Consider the following 15,578-nt stretch of genomic DNA (forward strand, 5'->3'; position numbering starts at 1 on the left):
AGGCGGGCGGGGGGCTCCCCCCCGGCCCGCTCTCTGTGGTGAATGAGGCCCGGGGTGCTGCCAGGCCCCACGGAAGGAGGAGCCGGCTTGTGTGGGGCGAGGGGGGGCCCTCTCCCGGCGGGGCGTCTGGGTCAGGCCCCCGGCTGTACCCCCGCTGCTCCCGGCCCGAAGGCCGCAGGGTCTCGGTGGGGCAGGGGTGAGGCCGGGGCCGGGGGGAGACGCGGCGTTTCCCGCCTGTGGGCGGTGGCGGGCGGCCGCGGTGGTGGGCGCGGGCAGGGGAGGGAGGGAGGCAGGTGGGTGCCATGGAGCGCTGCCCCCCCGGTGCCGCGGCGCTCCCTCGGGCCCTCCCAGACAGCTCTATGTGTGATAAGGTCGAATAAAGCATTAGTCTCTGGTGTACGCGCCTCTCCCGGGGTGACAGAAAGTTATTTGTTAGTGTTCCTCAAGTAAGGAATCAAGTGAGGTCAGAAACTGCCCGAAATTGGTGTCTCTCTTGACACGCACACCCCCCTCATGTTCAGGAGACAAAGTGCTTGCTTTGGAGGCTGTTTTTGTGAAATACTTCTCTACTGGCCTGTTGGAATGAAGGAGGAAGTAAACCCTAAGGTACATACAAATTATCATAAAAGAAAACAGCAAAAAAGATCTTTTTAAAAAAAAAAAACACTTTTTGAATTGGATGAGGCACCTTGTCTGTGGATGGTGAGAAAAATCTAGAGAAACGCGTAAGTTTGCATACAAGTTCCAGTTAAAAAGCTTGCCTGCTGCAATCCAAAAGCTTCCTTCTTGTGTGTAGTTCTGAGGTATTCAGGTTTGCTGGCATTCTTACTGAATGGTGTGTGCATATAAAAAGCTTTTTTTTTTTTTTTTTAATGGGTTGTGTAGGTCTGTGTAAGTTGATAGCATGATCGGCTCTTCTGTCTTGCTTTCTGGATTTGTTAGCTTGGTTGTTTCCTACGGTAATGATATGCTGTGATCATTAAGATTTCCAAATACGTACTCACACTGAATACAGCTCTTTTTTTATTATTTTACTTAGTATTAGAAATATTGAAAGAGCTAAAAATCTACAGTTCATTAAGAAATAAGTTCCTCCCCCATAAATTCTGGAGTTTAGGAAAAGTGATACAGATGGGGTTCTGGTCTGTGTCGGTGCTTTCCAGGGAGTATCGTAACATAAATAGAAGAGAAGGATATAAACATTTGATACATAAGAATATTCCGATGTCTCGTATTTGCCGTGTGAGCGTTGCCACTGCAGAAAGAAGGATGATCAGTACATTTAAAATAGGGACTTGTTGAATGTAAACAAAAGTTCATCTTACAATTGGATGTCACTTTTGGCCATAGCTTTTCCAAGAGATGTCATCAAGGTTGCATGTAATAATTTGCCAGCCTTTCCAGCATAGTTTTTAAGCAACACAATTATTGTTGTCTAAACTTAGTTTGCTGCCTAAGGAATGTAAATTCCTTTAAAACGGTAAAGGAATTTACAATACAGGTGGTGCACCAGGGAAGCAAGATGAAAGTTCAGGGAAGCAGAATAAAAAGATTAGCCCTTTATCAGGGCTGGTCTTTGATAATGTTTTATGTAAAGTCTGTAAAATACTAAAAATATTTTGGGATACTAGCCAAAGCAGTAAACATTCTGAAGAGTATCAGATAAATATGTCACTTCCTGAGCAGCAGCAGTGGTTAATTTTCAAACAAATATAATCTGTGTAAAAAACTGTGGGTGTGCGAGCTGATGTACGCCGCTGCCCTCTTACGGATGAAGTGTTTGAGTTGGAGTGGCTGGAATAGGCTGACGCCAGGACTGAAAGGAACAGAATTGCTGTTACGTCAAAGCATTTATCCAGACACAAGCAGGGAACTGTACTATGTACACTTTAACACGAGGAGACCTCTTTTTTTGAAACCGTTCCATTATTGCATGCAGTTAATTAGTTCCTTGCATGACTTACTGAAGTAATTGATGCAAAGGAGAGATTGCACAGGGCAGAGAACCATTAAAAACACAGATTTGAGCAAAGAGGCCCTCCAGTTACTCAAGTCCCTGGATCTCTATAATTATAACATCTATTAATATTTGTTTATATTTGTAAAACCATATTTCACACATCTCTGGTGTCATAAATTTTACTTCTGAAGTTGGTTTTCAGGCACAAACTTTTTTCTCTCCAATGTATGCTGTTCATCTGGAAGCTGTTGGGTAAAGGAAGAAGCAAAGGGCATTAGGCAGAACAGCAAAACCAGAATGTCAGTAGCAGAACTGGCAACGCCTGGTTCTTTTCTTTTTTCTGTCTTGTGTGTCCGGCATCCTTGGTGCCATAAACCCACTGTGTCCTCTGTGCTCCTCCTTCCCTTTTGCCGATACCTTCTTTTTCTTCTGTGGGCCAACCAATTTACAAGCTTCCCCCCATGTCTTCAGCCCTTTCTGCCAAAACAATCGTACCTTCTCTTCCTCCCTAAACCCTGCTGCAATAATTCCTGTTTCTATCATGTTTCCGAATGTCCTTAGTTTTTCCTCTGTCTTTAAAATGCAAGGCAGCACATACTGTGCCTGGCTTTGAGCAACACTGAAGCTAATTGATAAGTTGGCAGCCTAACAAGAAGAGATAACTTGATCTTTGCTGTGCCTGTTTCTGTAGGGGGGGAGTTAAATTTTAGGTCTTTTCTGGATATGACCACTGTTTTCCATAAAACCTAGAGAATCTTAATATCTTTACAAATATTCTGTCAGGTTTTGCCAATTAATTATAAATAATTGGGAAGAGGGGCTGGCAGATGCACTCTATAACCATTTACATCTAGTTCCCTAGGGAATTTAAGAAGTAGTATGAGACATTTCAGAATAGGATTCCACTTGTTAGCATGCAAATCTTTTGAAACATATAGACATTTGTAAACTAATGCACGAAAGAGCAAAAGCATTAAATGCACTAAAATACACTAATGCACTGAAAAAACAAACCCAGGTTCAATCTCCATTCTAATACTATGAAATGTCCCTGAAGATTGTGCCCCTGACGGCAGGATAAGCCGTGTGCCTGAAGAAGTCATGTTAGCAGTATGTATATTTAGATTCATAAAGCAAAACCGAATAACTGAAGGCCCGGTAGAGAAAACCTGGGCTGTGAGAATAAACATATGAATTTAATTTAGTTGTGAATTCCATCCTTAAAATCTTGACGTGACTACAAAAGGCTCAAAGGGAATAAGAATCATGGAACAAGAGGCGTTACGTCCTATCAGAAAGAAAATGTAACGGAAGATAGTGTTTTGTGGCATAGTCTGGTTGGTTGGTTGGGTTTTTTTGTAGGTTCAGGGACGAATTTTAACATTAAGATTATCTGTACTGAGAAAAATAACCATGTTTTTATTTTAAGATATATTATTTGTACTAAACTATTTTCATAACTTTTTTTTTTTGTGGGAAAGGATGATGTTTCCCCATTTGTAATGTCCATGTTAGCCTTTCTTTCCCATGCAATATAGATCCTGAGCACAGACCAAAAAGGTTAATCTTATTTCCTTGTAAAATGACCCCAGGAGATGCAGTGGCAATTTCCTTTCAAAGGCCACGCAAAACTCCCACTGACATCAATTTAGGAAGAGTTTACCGCTGATGGCCACGCTGATAGTGCTGGCTTTGTATTGGCAAGTACAGCACGTAGTGGAGTGTGGCCAACTTTCCTCAGTCTCTGGTGGGAATGAGCAAGGATGTTCTTCGATGACTTCGTTCCCTTTTCATTAAAGATTTTTTTGTGTGTGTGTGGTTTTGGTTTTAGGGGGATTGTGGGGATTGTGGTTTGGTTTTGGGTTGGGTTTTTTTTTTTACAACAAGATGTGTGTGCTGCAGTTAGTGCTAGCTTTGAATTGCCCAGCTCGGTTACTGTTGGCGGAATTCTAGCAGCATGGAGCCCAGTATGGCTGGTATTGATCCAGTGGGTTTGCTGGCAAACTGAGCTTCGTGCTGCCCCTAGTCATAAGTAGATCAATGACAGTAATACAAACGTACTTCTAAGGCTTCTGCATCTTGCCAGAAGGATCTCTGCTGGTCTTGTGTTTGTGAGGAGGCAGGAGAAATGGGTTGTTGTGTTTTTTGTACATTTTGGCTTCTAGTTTTACATCTTTATTCTGTATTCTAGGCATCTAGCTCAGAGTATAGACAAAAGTTGCCTGGCTGTGTCTCAAACTTGCCAAGACAGAGATGACATTTGACTTTTGATTACTTTTTAGTTTCCTGTTTTCTTGAGGAGAGTATCGTTTGTGTGTTAATGTTGCGAACTAGCTCTCTCTGACAACCTGAAGCTGGGATCATACCTTTGCACGTATTGATGCTTTTGTAATAACTTAATTTGCATCGCAATGAGGGAATATGCAACAGAAAAAGTGGCTGTGACGTTACTCGGTGTTTAGATGAGCTCTTTGTTATCTTAAGATGTTTCCGCCAGGCTAGTCACAGGAATATACCTACTGGGTTTTTGGGTGCTTATGATCCATGTACCTCAGCTGCAGTGTTGACTGCTGTACCTTGTAGAAGTGCAGTAAGACGTTGGTGTGTGTAGGTGGTCAAGAACTTGATTTAAATGATCATTAGACTGATGGGAACATAGTGCCTGCATCTCATTAACCAGCAAGCAAAACGGCCCTTAGTACAAACAAGGTTAAAGAAAAAGCAAAGGAGAATGTTTATTTAAAGAAATCAAACTAGATGGCACCACTGTGAAGATTTTAGAAGAGGTACAGAAATGTAAGAATCCATTCTTAATAAGTTTATTCTAAAATCAAATTATCTTTTTCCTTCCTTGCGTGCAGCTGATAAGCCACAGACCTCACACGTGAGGCTGCAAAGTAGGTCCTCTGCCCCTCTAGAATTAGTGTTGTGTCCACAGGGGAGGTTCCTTTGGGGACAGCATGACAGATTCTCTGTTCAATCCTTTTCTAGGTGTCTCCCAATCCTACTTAGATCTGCTCTCCCAAAGACTGGTAAGTGATTCAGGATGTAGTTGTAGAATTATTGACTGCCCTAGACTTCTTGGAATACTTACATGCCATTTTAATAGTTTGCTACATTGTTAGCAAATGTTAAGCTATTTAAAAAGCTATTAATATTTTTCCCACTTGCAAAGGCTATGAACAATTCACAGGGTAAAGCTGTTTCATATGAACAGTAAACCAATAATCATATAAATGTTTAAGTGGAATTACTGTGTTACTGACTCTAGCCTGAGATCAGGCAGAACTGTAATCAACCACTTTGAGTGATAGTGGGCTGGAGTGACTAAACTCCAATTTTATCTTTGAGGAACATTGTGACAAATGTTTGGAGTTTTCACAACCCAAACAGATGAGATGAATTACAGGGCTCAAACATATATATATATATCTATTTTAAAATAAGCAAAAACGTAATATAGGATAAGGATAATGTGATAAAGGATATTCAACCTTCATAAAAGTTGCCTTAGTCCTCATTACCACACCTCATTACCAAAGTATCTGAAAGAAGCTGAACGTCTGGAGACTGGATACTTGGCAGGTATACTGTTTGAACAAAAAAAATACATTATTAGGAGGAGGTGGAACTGTTGAGGAGAGTCAGAGGCGCTTTTGCACGTGGACTGTGCAGAGGGAGGGAGGTTGGGGGTGTTGGGAGAAGTCTGTATCCATCATGTCAGGTCCACAACTCCTAGATTCTGTCTTTTGTTATATTTTGTATTTCTAGAAATGCCCTACAGCTTCATTCTCTAAAATCCCGTGAGACAGACAAAGCTAGTCAGTAAGTTTCATGAACGGGGAAGAATTCACAGCACTGTCCTATTTTATCTAGAAGGGTTCTGCATTCAAATTAACCCTCCTAGAGCAAACGTCCTTGAGCAAAACCTCAGCGTCCTATCCTCAGAAAAGAGTCCTCCAAAAGGTAGCAGGGTGGAACTTCAGACCTTTTCACATTTTCACACCAAATATATCTTCAGAAGATATTAAGCACCCCCTTCAGTCTTTCTAGATGAGAAATTTTCAAGTCCACTCAGAGCATAGGCTCTATGAAGGGTGATTTAGGGGATGTCATTTTTCTTTTGGGCACTGCATGACAACATAATGAAAACTCAGAAATTTCTGCAGGTTTTAACAAACATATTATTCTAGGTGTCTTATTCTAAGAGCAGTTACTGGAAGTGCATTTACAGAGGAGCAACTCTTAAAAACCACTTGGGCTTTTGTGGTCATTAAAGCATGAGAAATGTATAGTAAAGCAAGGATATGTCTGTACTGTGGTTTGTGTGTGTTTTATGGCGAGTCCTGCAGTTCCTCCTACTGTCTGAATCAGGAAATCGGTTGAAAAGCGCCGTACTCTCTTCACCCAGATCTCCTCTGCAGTGAGAGCTGATTTGGATTTTGTCCCAAACAATGTAGCCGTGCCACGCTCCCAGGGTTAGGAGCAGGGACTGGTACACTGCTCCAGGATGCATATCCGACATCTTTCCATATGAAAGTCATGTGTTTTTAGAGCAAAATCTGTGAGAAGAATTTGCTAGCTTGTTTAAATTCTAAACTAAGCCATTTTTGAATTTTGAGTGCTGCAACAGTTTGATAGTTTGCCAAAAAACAAAACAACAAAAAAAAAGAGTTGTCAAGTTAGTTCTTAAAAGCATGCTCATCTAGTTTTTTCAAAGAGATTTATTTCCTTAAAAAAGCATTTTCCTATTAAAAGTGCCTGCTGGGCAGAGCTATCTGAGAGGCAAGTAGAATTATCAGCATGTTTACTTTTCAAACATCTCTGCCACACTCACGCAGTTCTGCTGTGGTATCAAACATACACGAGTGATGAAATAGGTTTTGTAAGAGCTTGTGTACTAGGATATAAAAAATTAAAATGTGTTACAGCATTTAAAGTGCACTAACATTTCTATCCCAAACTCGTCAAAGCAGCGTCCTTACACCAAGGCAAAGCATTTTCTTCAATTGAAGCATCCCTTTTTGGAATTTATCCGCAACTTTAAGGAAAGCCACATCCCCATCAGCACAAATTATACTTCTTGTGTTGTCTGAAAGATACAGAAGCTCCTTTACAGCTTCTGCAATTTCTGGTGCACTTAGGAAAGGATGTAGGCAGAGGTTTGGATGTCATCGGTGTACTATCCATGTACCGTTGTTTTTGTCTGTGATATCTTGGAAGCAAAAAGCAAGGATTTCTAGTGGAGCCTGACTCCGAAGAAAGGTTTTGAATTGCATTGGGATGAAAGTAAGGGAATAAAGGGACAAGTTCCCTGGTAATTTTTTACAGAATCACTATCATTCTGCTACCACAGCTCTTTACAAACAGAAGAACATAGAAAAAAAATCCCAACGTTTCCTTGTTCAAAATAAGATTAAGGAAGTGAGATAAATTTATGAAGTATTCATGGCACTGCTTTGGATTTCTTTTATAAAGCTTGTGACTTGGCTTTTAAGTCGATGAAGACATTGAGACAAAATGAATTCTCTGAGGCTGCTAGCGCTGCAAGGCTATATAATCACTCTGGGATTGCCAAAGATTTTTTTTTTTTTGGTAGATTTGTGTCACTTTCACTCCCACACATCTGGCAAGAGACCTCTCTGCACTGGCTTAGTTGAAAATCTTATCTCATAGATCATTACTAGCAATAAATTCCAGCCTTTGTGCTTACTTATATTGTCCCACAGCCTGGAGTCACTGATTTTGTGGAACTAGGAATTTGGGCTGTAAAATATTTACTCACTAAACACACCAAAAAAAAAAAAAAAAAAGCCTCAAAACCAACCCTCTTTCTTTGTGAAGCCAGCTCTGAAAATGTAAATCATATCAGACTGACTCTTAGGGCCAAAGAAAACAGGCAGCTGGATTCCATCCCTTTAGCTAAGAATCAGCCCTTAAATACCTCTTAAATATACACTTTATATGAGCTATAGTCAAACTCATTTTAAAGTAATGTTTTCCCACGTGTCCTAGAGAACATGAACAGCAACTCTCCGCATGTGGATGGGACGTGGGCACTGACAACGGATAACCGTGCCAAAAACCTGTTCGCAAGCATCACTGCAAACGGCTAATGCAGTTCTACCACCGTTCTTCTCTAAGGTCACACCTAACACTAAAAAAGGGTTGTGTTTTTAATCCATGACGCAGTCCTTAAATACAGCTAAGGCAGCTGCAGTCAAAGCGGTTGTCAGCAAATGGTCTGTGCGAGGTGTTTTCCCAGTGCTAGTTGAAATTAGTCAATGAGTGTTTTTCTGGTATTGCATCCTGGAAACATTCTTATTTATGGTATTTATTGTGCTCTTCCTTTTCTAGATGACAGGGATGGGAAGCACAAAGGCAGAGTTGCCTCAAACGTTGAAGACTTCACAACTAGTAACGAAAAAGACTGGAAAGAGAAGGCAAGACAAATGAGGGGAGATAATGATGGGCATAGATGCAGGGTAAATTAAATAATTTGCTGAGGAGAAAGCAAAGGAACAATTCCCAGAACTAAACCCAGATCTCCAGTTTAGTGACCTAACTCCTGGAACACCATTAACGAGCAGAATCAAGAGTTATGCTGAGCAGATGCGTTCTCTAGGTGTGGGGAGAAATGGTATGGAGACACTTGGGATGCAATATCCCTCCATTCCCAATCATCAGATTTCAGAGACAAAATTGGCAACTGGCAGATAATAAAGCCAGAATATTTTCCAAGAGTCCCACTAATCATTCTTGAATAACTTACCCCAGCAAAAACATGGGAGAATAAACAATCAGGGTATAACAAACTTGAAATACCTTCCCCTGTTGTTTTCATAGGACAAATTAACAATGTTTTGACTCTGCGTAGTGTTGCATAACATGAAACATAGCAGTTTTAACCAAAGTACCGGGATATCCAGGAACAAGCTGTAACTTAATTTTTGGCATTTTTATTTTCAGTTTCCCAAGTGAATATCAGTGAGTGTGTGGAAGTGGTTTTTAATCAATCCTGATACGTATCCACGTACGCTGCCATCTAGAATGAGGTTAGTGCATTATAGCTGCTGCAGGAACCTTAACTCACTTTCATTGACTTTAGGAGGATTAAGTCAGAAACAATACTATTTTAATGCCATTTTTTGTATTTACTTGGCAAATACTCCTGTCAATTTAAAGTTTCCCATGGGAGGTGTCAAGAGGTCACTGAAATTTTCTTGGGCAAGGGAGGGAGAGTGGTTGAAACCTTGGCCTCCCTGCTGCTTCCTTCAGTGTTTTTCTTCATGTCATTAGTGCTGTACTCGGCACTTTTCCCCCAGCTGCCATTAGGAGAGGGAGTGAGTGCGTTTAAAAATGTTAGTGAGAAATGGGGGGAAGAAACACAGAGAAGGCTTCCCTGCTGTTTTATTTGGCTAATTCTAGGCCTCGGTAACAGTAAACTTAGTCACAGAAAGTGAGTATAGAATATATTGTCTACTATACACGAAAACCTGCCAGATGCTTTCAGCACATTTTTTTTCCCCAGTTCATTCTATTATTCTACCCAGTCTTCGGTCCAAGGATCACAAAGCCTTCTGACCTCTCTGCTATCCCATGGCAAGGAAATACAGTTCCCTAAGGCTGAAAAAGCATCAGGGTTTGATTTCCAGAAATGAAGTACCTGCAATTTTCATGAACATCAGTGTAACTGTAAATGAGCAGCATATTTTTCAGACACCACTAAGGCAGACAGAAATGCAGAATGGAGGGGCAGGAGAGCCACACCACGTCTTACAGGCTCTGTATGCAAAGCTTCTGAACTTTAGCTGAAAATACCTGCATTGAGATATCAAAGAGACAGCTTTGTTAGAGCTAGTGACGGTAGGAAGGGATGCGACCTGTTTCATCCTATGGATTAGTGTGATCCCTCTAACAAGCCCCCAGGGTTTATCATATGATAAAGCAGACAATTTCACAATTACTAGATTTTTTTTAACTATTTCAGTTATATATTTCTCACCTTTTTAACTGCTATAAGGCAGAATAAAACACTAGTGGGGACTTTTGCCAGGAAGTGAAAACAAAAATAGTGTTAAGTACATTACAACTTGATTAACGCAAGATAAACATTATACCCAACACAGCTTTTGCTCCTCAGCAGGCCTATTTCACATTATATGTTCATGCATAAATTTCTCTTACTAACACCGCGCAAGCAGGTCTTGCACCATCCTTGACAGATGAGCTTTAGGAACTGTTACAAAGTGGTTTAAGTTATAGCTCCATCTGTTATACCCCATCCTTCTGATGGCGATTGCTTTCACTGTGGCAGAATAAGCAGAATGGAAGATGTGCTCAAATGCTCGCCAACCGCAGCTCCGAGTCTGGTGACTTGGCTCAGACCTGTCTTTGCAGCAGTTTTATCAACACTGCCGTGCTTTGTGCTGAAGCCTGAGGGTGGGCGTGCGTTTCGTTCTGCTGGAGCCAAGAACGGGAGCATCTTAACAGATCACAGTAGGATCTGACTCAAGCTTTCTTTAAGTTTTACTGGGAGGAGGGAGGTCTTGTGACTGTGGTCATCCACACTCCGCTATTGCATGTAGACAGGACATGGACCTGTTGGAACGGGTCCAGAGGAGGGCCATGAAAATGATCAGAGGGCTGGGCACCTCTCCTGTGAAGACAGGCTGAGAGAGCTGGGGTTGTTCAGCCTGGAGAAGAGAAGGCTCCAGGGAGACCTTATAGCAGCCTTCCAGTACATGAAGGGGGCCTAAAGGAGAGATGGGGAGGGACTCTTTATCAGGGAGTGGAGCGATAGGACGAGGGGAAGTGGTTTTAAACTGAAAGAGGGGAGATTTACATTAGATACTAGAAATAAATTCTATACTATGAGGGTGGTGAGGCACTGGAACAGGTTGCCCAGGGAAGCCGTGGATGCCCCATCCCTAGAAGTGTTCAAGACCAGGCTGGATGGGCGTTTTAGCAACCTGGTCTAGTGGGAGGTGTCCCTGCCCATGGCAGGGGGTTTGGAACTCGATGGTATTTAAGGTCCCTTCCAACCCGAACCATTCTATGATTCTATATATGGCTAGATACTGGTATTTATGGTGGAAAAATCCATCCGTTACTGATCTGAGCAGAGTAGTTACTGTAATATCACTGCACTGTTAACAAAGGTTGCAGGCCAGGATTGAACTGTGGTCCTCTTCCCAGCTGGCAATGCTTAACTCCGCTGTCTGTTAGAGTCAGAACTTGCTGGAGTTTCTTCCTGGACAAACAAGATTGCCCAATGTAGAGAAAACAATAGCAGTCATCTGAGGAAAGGAGGCCCTGCAGTGAATTGAGCGAACGCAGTGAGTTAAATTATTCAGGGCACTGTGATCATTAACTGATGTACTAAAGTCCACGGTGGAACAGGATATACAATTCAGTGCAGTCGGGCTTTTCAACAGCTGAAAATAAATGCTATGTTATTAATAGCTAAAAATCTCATTAGAGATGTTTTACTGCTGTGGAAATAATTCTCCATATAAATTTACTAACAGTAAAATTCAGATCGACTAAATAAGGCTTTAAAACTGTTAAGCATGAAAGACTAAAAAATATTACTATTTCTTAGAATTAAAAAGGCATAAAAGTATGTCCAACGTTAAGTCCAAATTTGCTCTCTTGAGAAGCTCAACTGCCATGATAATCTTCTTCACCTTTTGATTTTTCTCTTACAGTTTGAAGAACAAGACTAAAATACTCCAAACTGCCATGTAAGTTATCAAAACTAACATCAGTGGGAAAGGATCAGCTGAGTGTGCTACAAGAATGGTAAATTAGATGCATTTTATTACTTTTAGATCTTTATTGAGAGTTATTACAGCTTAACCCAGAGGAAGAAACAAGTTGTAGAGGAAGTACAACAGCTCCAGCAGTTTATAGGAAGGAGACTGACTGACCCTTTAAGCAGTGGTCACGTTGGTGTAGCTCCACAATAGATAGAGCTCAGCTCATTATTTAAAGGCATCTCAGGTTTTCTCTTTCCTATATCCCCATCAGAGCACTCACTTCTTCAGAAAAAGGCTACGTACCTTACTTTTGCAAAACTACTCTGATAACATTTAAAATAGTTATAGCAGCAATAAGACAAACAGGAACGAGAGCTCCTGACTGCTGATGGGGAAGGCGATGGAAGGAAAAAAGTAGCGTCCCTGAAGTACTGCTTGAGATTTAAAATTTCATTAAGAGAGCTAGAACTGCAGAGTTTTTGCCTGAAATTTGAATCTGGGGATGTTTTATCCTATATTGGGGATACAGCGAAACTGCACACTTCATCCCTTCCCCTAGAGAAGAGATTACTGTCAGGACTGTCTGCGGGATACAGCAAAACGGAGGGTATGTCAAGGACCTGATTAGGGTTCCATTCTCGTCAGAGCGTGTCTGCAGCAGCTCCAGCCCCAGCACTATTTAAAACTGAGCTGTGCTTTCTCCTGGCTGGCTGCGGTCCCCAAGGGGACATCCATCAGCCAAGCAGAAGTGACTCATGCAACGCCCCAGCCTCACACTCGATACAGCCAACCTCAGGGGTGGCTTGTGGAAGAACTGTCACAGCCATCCTGAAACTAAGCAAACGCCGCCCCGCTGGAGTTTTCCCAGTCTGTAACCCCACCTGGTTTTGGCTTTTGTTGTGCAGCTGATGTGAAAAAACTCTCCGGGTCTTTGGCTCTGTGAGTTTCTAAAGTATATCGTTAAAAAGAGAGTTAATAGAATTAGCTAAATCACATCTTGGTTTAAAAATGACTGGGAAACAAAATCTGGAAGAGTGCATGAGATCAGGGGTGCTCAAGGCAAGCAATTTAGCTGGAGCGGCTGAACTCCTATAGATGTGTCTCACAAGTACCTACCAATTAATACATCTTTATGGGAGCGGTTCAATTAAGGCTTTAGTTGCTGGAGAAGTGTTTTTAAGACTCTTGCACAAGCCAACCGTTAAAAGCGCTACTATTTGAATTGACGAAATCATCAGCTCAGCTGGAAAACATCAACTTGGAAATGCATTTGAAGTGTGTATTGCATTAACACACAAATTTAATTTAAAGGAAGAAGCTGTTTATGGTTTTTAAAACTAGTCCTTAAACTCTGCAAATTGCTCCATCTAAACTGCTATGATAAAAACGGCAAAAAAGCAATGCTGTAGGAATGGTAACGATAGGTTTCTGTTGTATGTAAATTTTAGTCTACGTGGCTCATGAATAAGAAATTGTTAAAATAAGATTTGAGAAAGCACACAATTTTGAGGGGAAGAAAAACGTTTTAAAGGCTTGAAAAAAAAAAATAATCAAAATCCTATCTTTGGTTTATCACAGTTTATAAAGTTAAGAGGAGCCTTGCTTCACCGGAGCCTTGCAGAGGTGCTTTCGGTGGAGAGAGGAAAGGCAAATCGGCCGTTCCGTCAGGGGCAGGCTTCTACCCCACGCTCGGGCTGAGGGGAAGATTGGTACAGAGGCCAACCATACTCCACATGGTGTAACTCTGCTAAAAGTGACCTGTTCGTTTTATTTAAATTTGCAGCTAGTCATTTGGGGAAACTGGCCACCGGGAGCCACCCCCAGGAGAGGGAAGGTGAGGATGGCTGAGCAGCTGAGCTCCAGCTAAAGGCGTCTTACCCCGCCCAGCAAGTTCTAGGTATTTCTCCGTATTTTTGATTTGTAAATTATTTGTGAACAACAAGCTTTTGTAAACATACAAAGACTTGTCTTTACGTGGGGAGTTTCCAGGACCTGGCCTTATACAAGGAAACACCTGGAAATCATAGGAACTTAAGGATTTCCACGCTGACCCGGGCTCACCGCCTGCGAGGCCGCCCCGCCGCTTTCCACACAAAGTGCGGGCTGCAATGGGGGCTTCCCCCCGCCGCTGCAAACCCTCTGAGGCGGGGGTCGCGCATCCCGGCGGAGGGGCTCTGCTTCCCCCGGTACCGCCCGCCCCCGTCCCTTCCGCGCCCCCGCCGCTGCCCGCCCCCGGGCGCCGCCGCCGTTATGCTGCCCCCTGGCGGTTGCACGGCGGCACCGCCTCCCCCTGACAGACGCGGCCAGGCTCGGGCTGTATATTCTAAACGCTTTCTTAAGAACTCACGGTTCAACCCTGAGTCGAGGACGGTCAGAGTTCTGAGAGGGTGTAGTTTCCCCTACATACCAATGGGGAAAAAAAACACCCTTACAAAAATATTTTTGTAGGTTTTCAACAGATTCAAGCAAGGCTGTAAAGCTTTAGAACAAAAGGGTTAGTGGAGAATCATAGAATCATGTAGCCTCCAGGGCTGAGGACTCAGCCACTTCCCTGGGCAGCCTGTTCCAATGCTTGACAACCCTTTCAATGGAAAAATTTTTTTGTAATATCCAATCGAAGCCTCCCTGGCATAATTTGAGGCTGTTGCCTCTTGTCCTATTGCTTATTACTTGGGAGAAGAGACTGACCCCCACCTCGCTACAACCTCCTTTCAGGTAGTTGTAGAGGGTGACAAGGTCTCCCCTCAGCCTCCTTTTCTCCAGGCTAAACAGCCCCAGTTGCCTCTGCCATTCCTCACAAGACTTGTGCTCTAGACCCTTCATCAGCCTCATTGCCCCTCTCTGGTTTGAATTAATGTTTATGCATATATAATGTTTATCAGAGCAAGTGGGAGACAGAAGCACTACAAGCTGAAATAAGAATTATTGACTAATGCTCTAGCTGTCTACAAGAGCACAGAGAACCGTGTCAGGAATAGGGTACTCTGGAACTTCATTTCAATCAGCCATTCACTCACCACAGAAAGGTTAGTGACCTGCTTTGGTTGATGTTGCCCAACCAGGCAATACATTTTTCTGAAGTACCTTCTGGCAATAACTTCAAATACCCACTCAAAGTTCTGCAAACTGAAGAGCAAAAGGCTCTGTTCTTTGAAAAATAATTCAGGCAGCCATGCTGGCGGTAGGATTATTGTTCCTGCTCAGCTCAAAACAAAGCCAGGCAGCGGTGGAGGCTCCATCTTCCTGCCACAGGCCACCAGGACACATTCTCTCCAGCTCTGCCTCCCTGCTGGGCTTTTACTCCTTTGCGTTGCCTTTCAAGGCGTACCTACAGCTATAAAAGGCACAGTGAGCCAGGAGAGGCCAGTGTCATGGACTACAGTCACATCTACAGGGCAGCACAAGAGACATTAGAGGTTTGGGGTTTTTGGCCTTCGGGTTTTTTGGGAGGGGTGTATGGGGGGGATTTTGTTTGTTTATGTTTTGTTTTTCTTTTTAAAGATTCCTCATCTGACCTACTGTTGGCTTCAGGGGTCAAGCAGCCTGAGGTCAGGGATATAATGTGAAATAGTTTAGAGAGTATGCTTTGTGCCAAACCCACCACTCTAGACCTCAATTTGCTACTAGAATTACAACAGAAAATTCCTTATAGTTAAAGTAATATGAATATAAGCCAAATGCTCAACTAGTTTTAGTAAGTTATTACATACAGACCAATAAATCATCCTGAAGTCACACTCCATGTCTTTATAGTGCACATTAGCTAGGGATTTAAAATTTCAGATAAAAGTATTTCTTTAGCAGAGAAACTTATTTACTGTGTCAATTTTAAGTTAGCTCCTGAGGGATTTCAAGGA

Source organism: Numenius arquata, chromosome 5 (genome assembly GCF_964106895.1).
Source record: "Numenius arquata chromosome 5, bNumArq3.hap1.1, whole genome shotgun sequence".
In the NCBI taxonomy this organism is placed as follows: Eukaryota; Metazoa; Chordata; class Aves; order Charadriiformes; family Scolopacidae; genus Numenius; species Numenius arquata.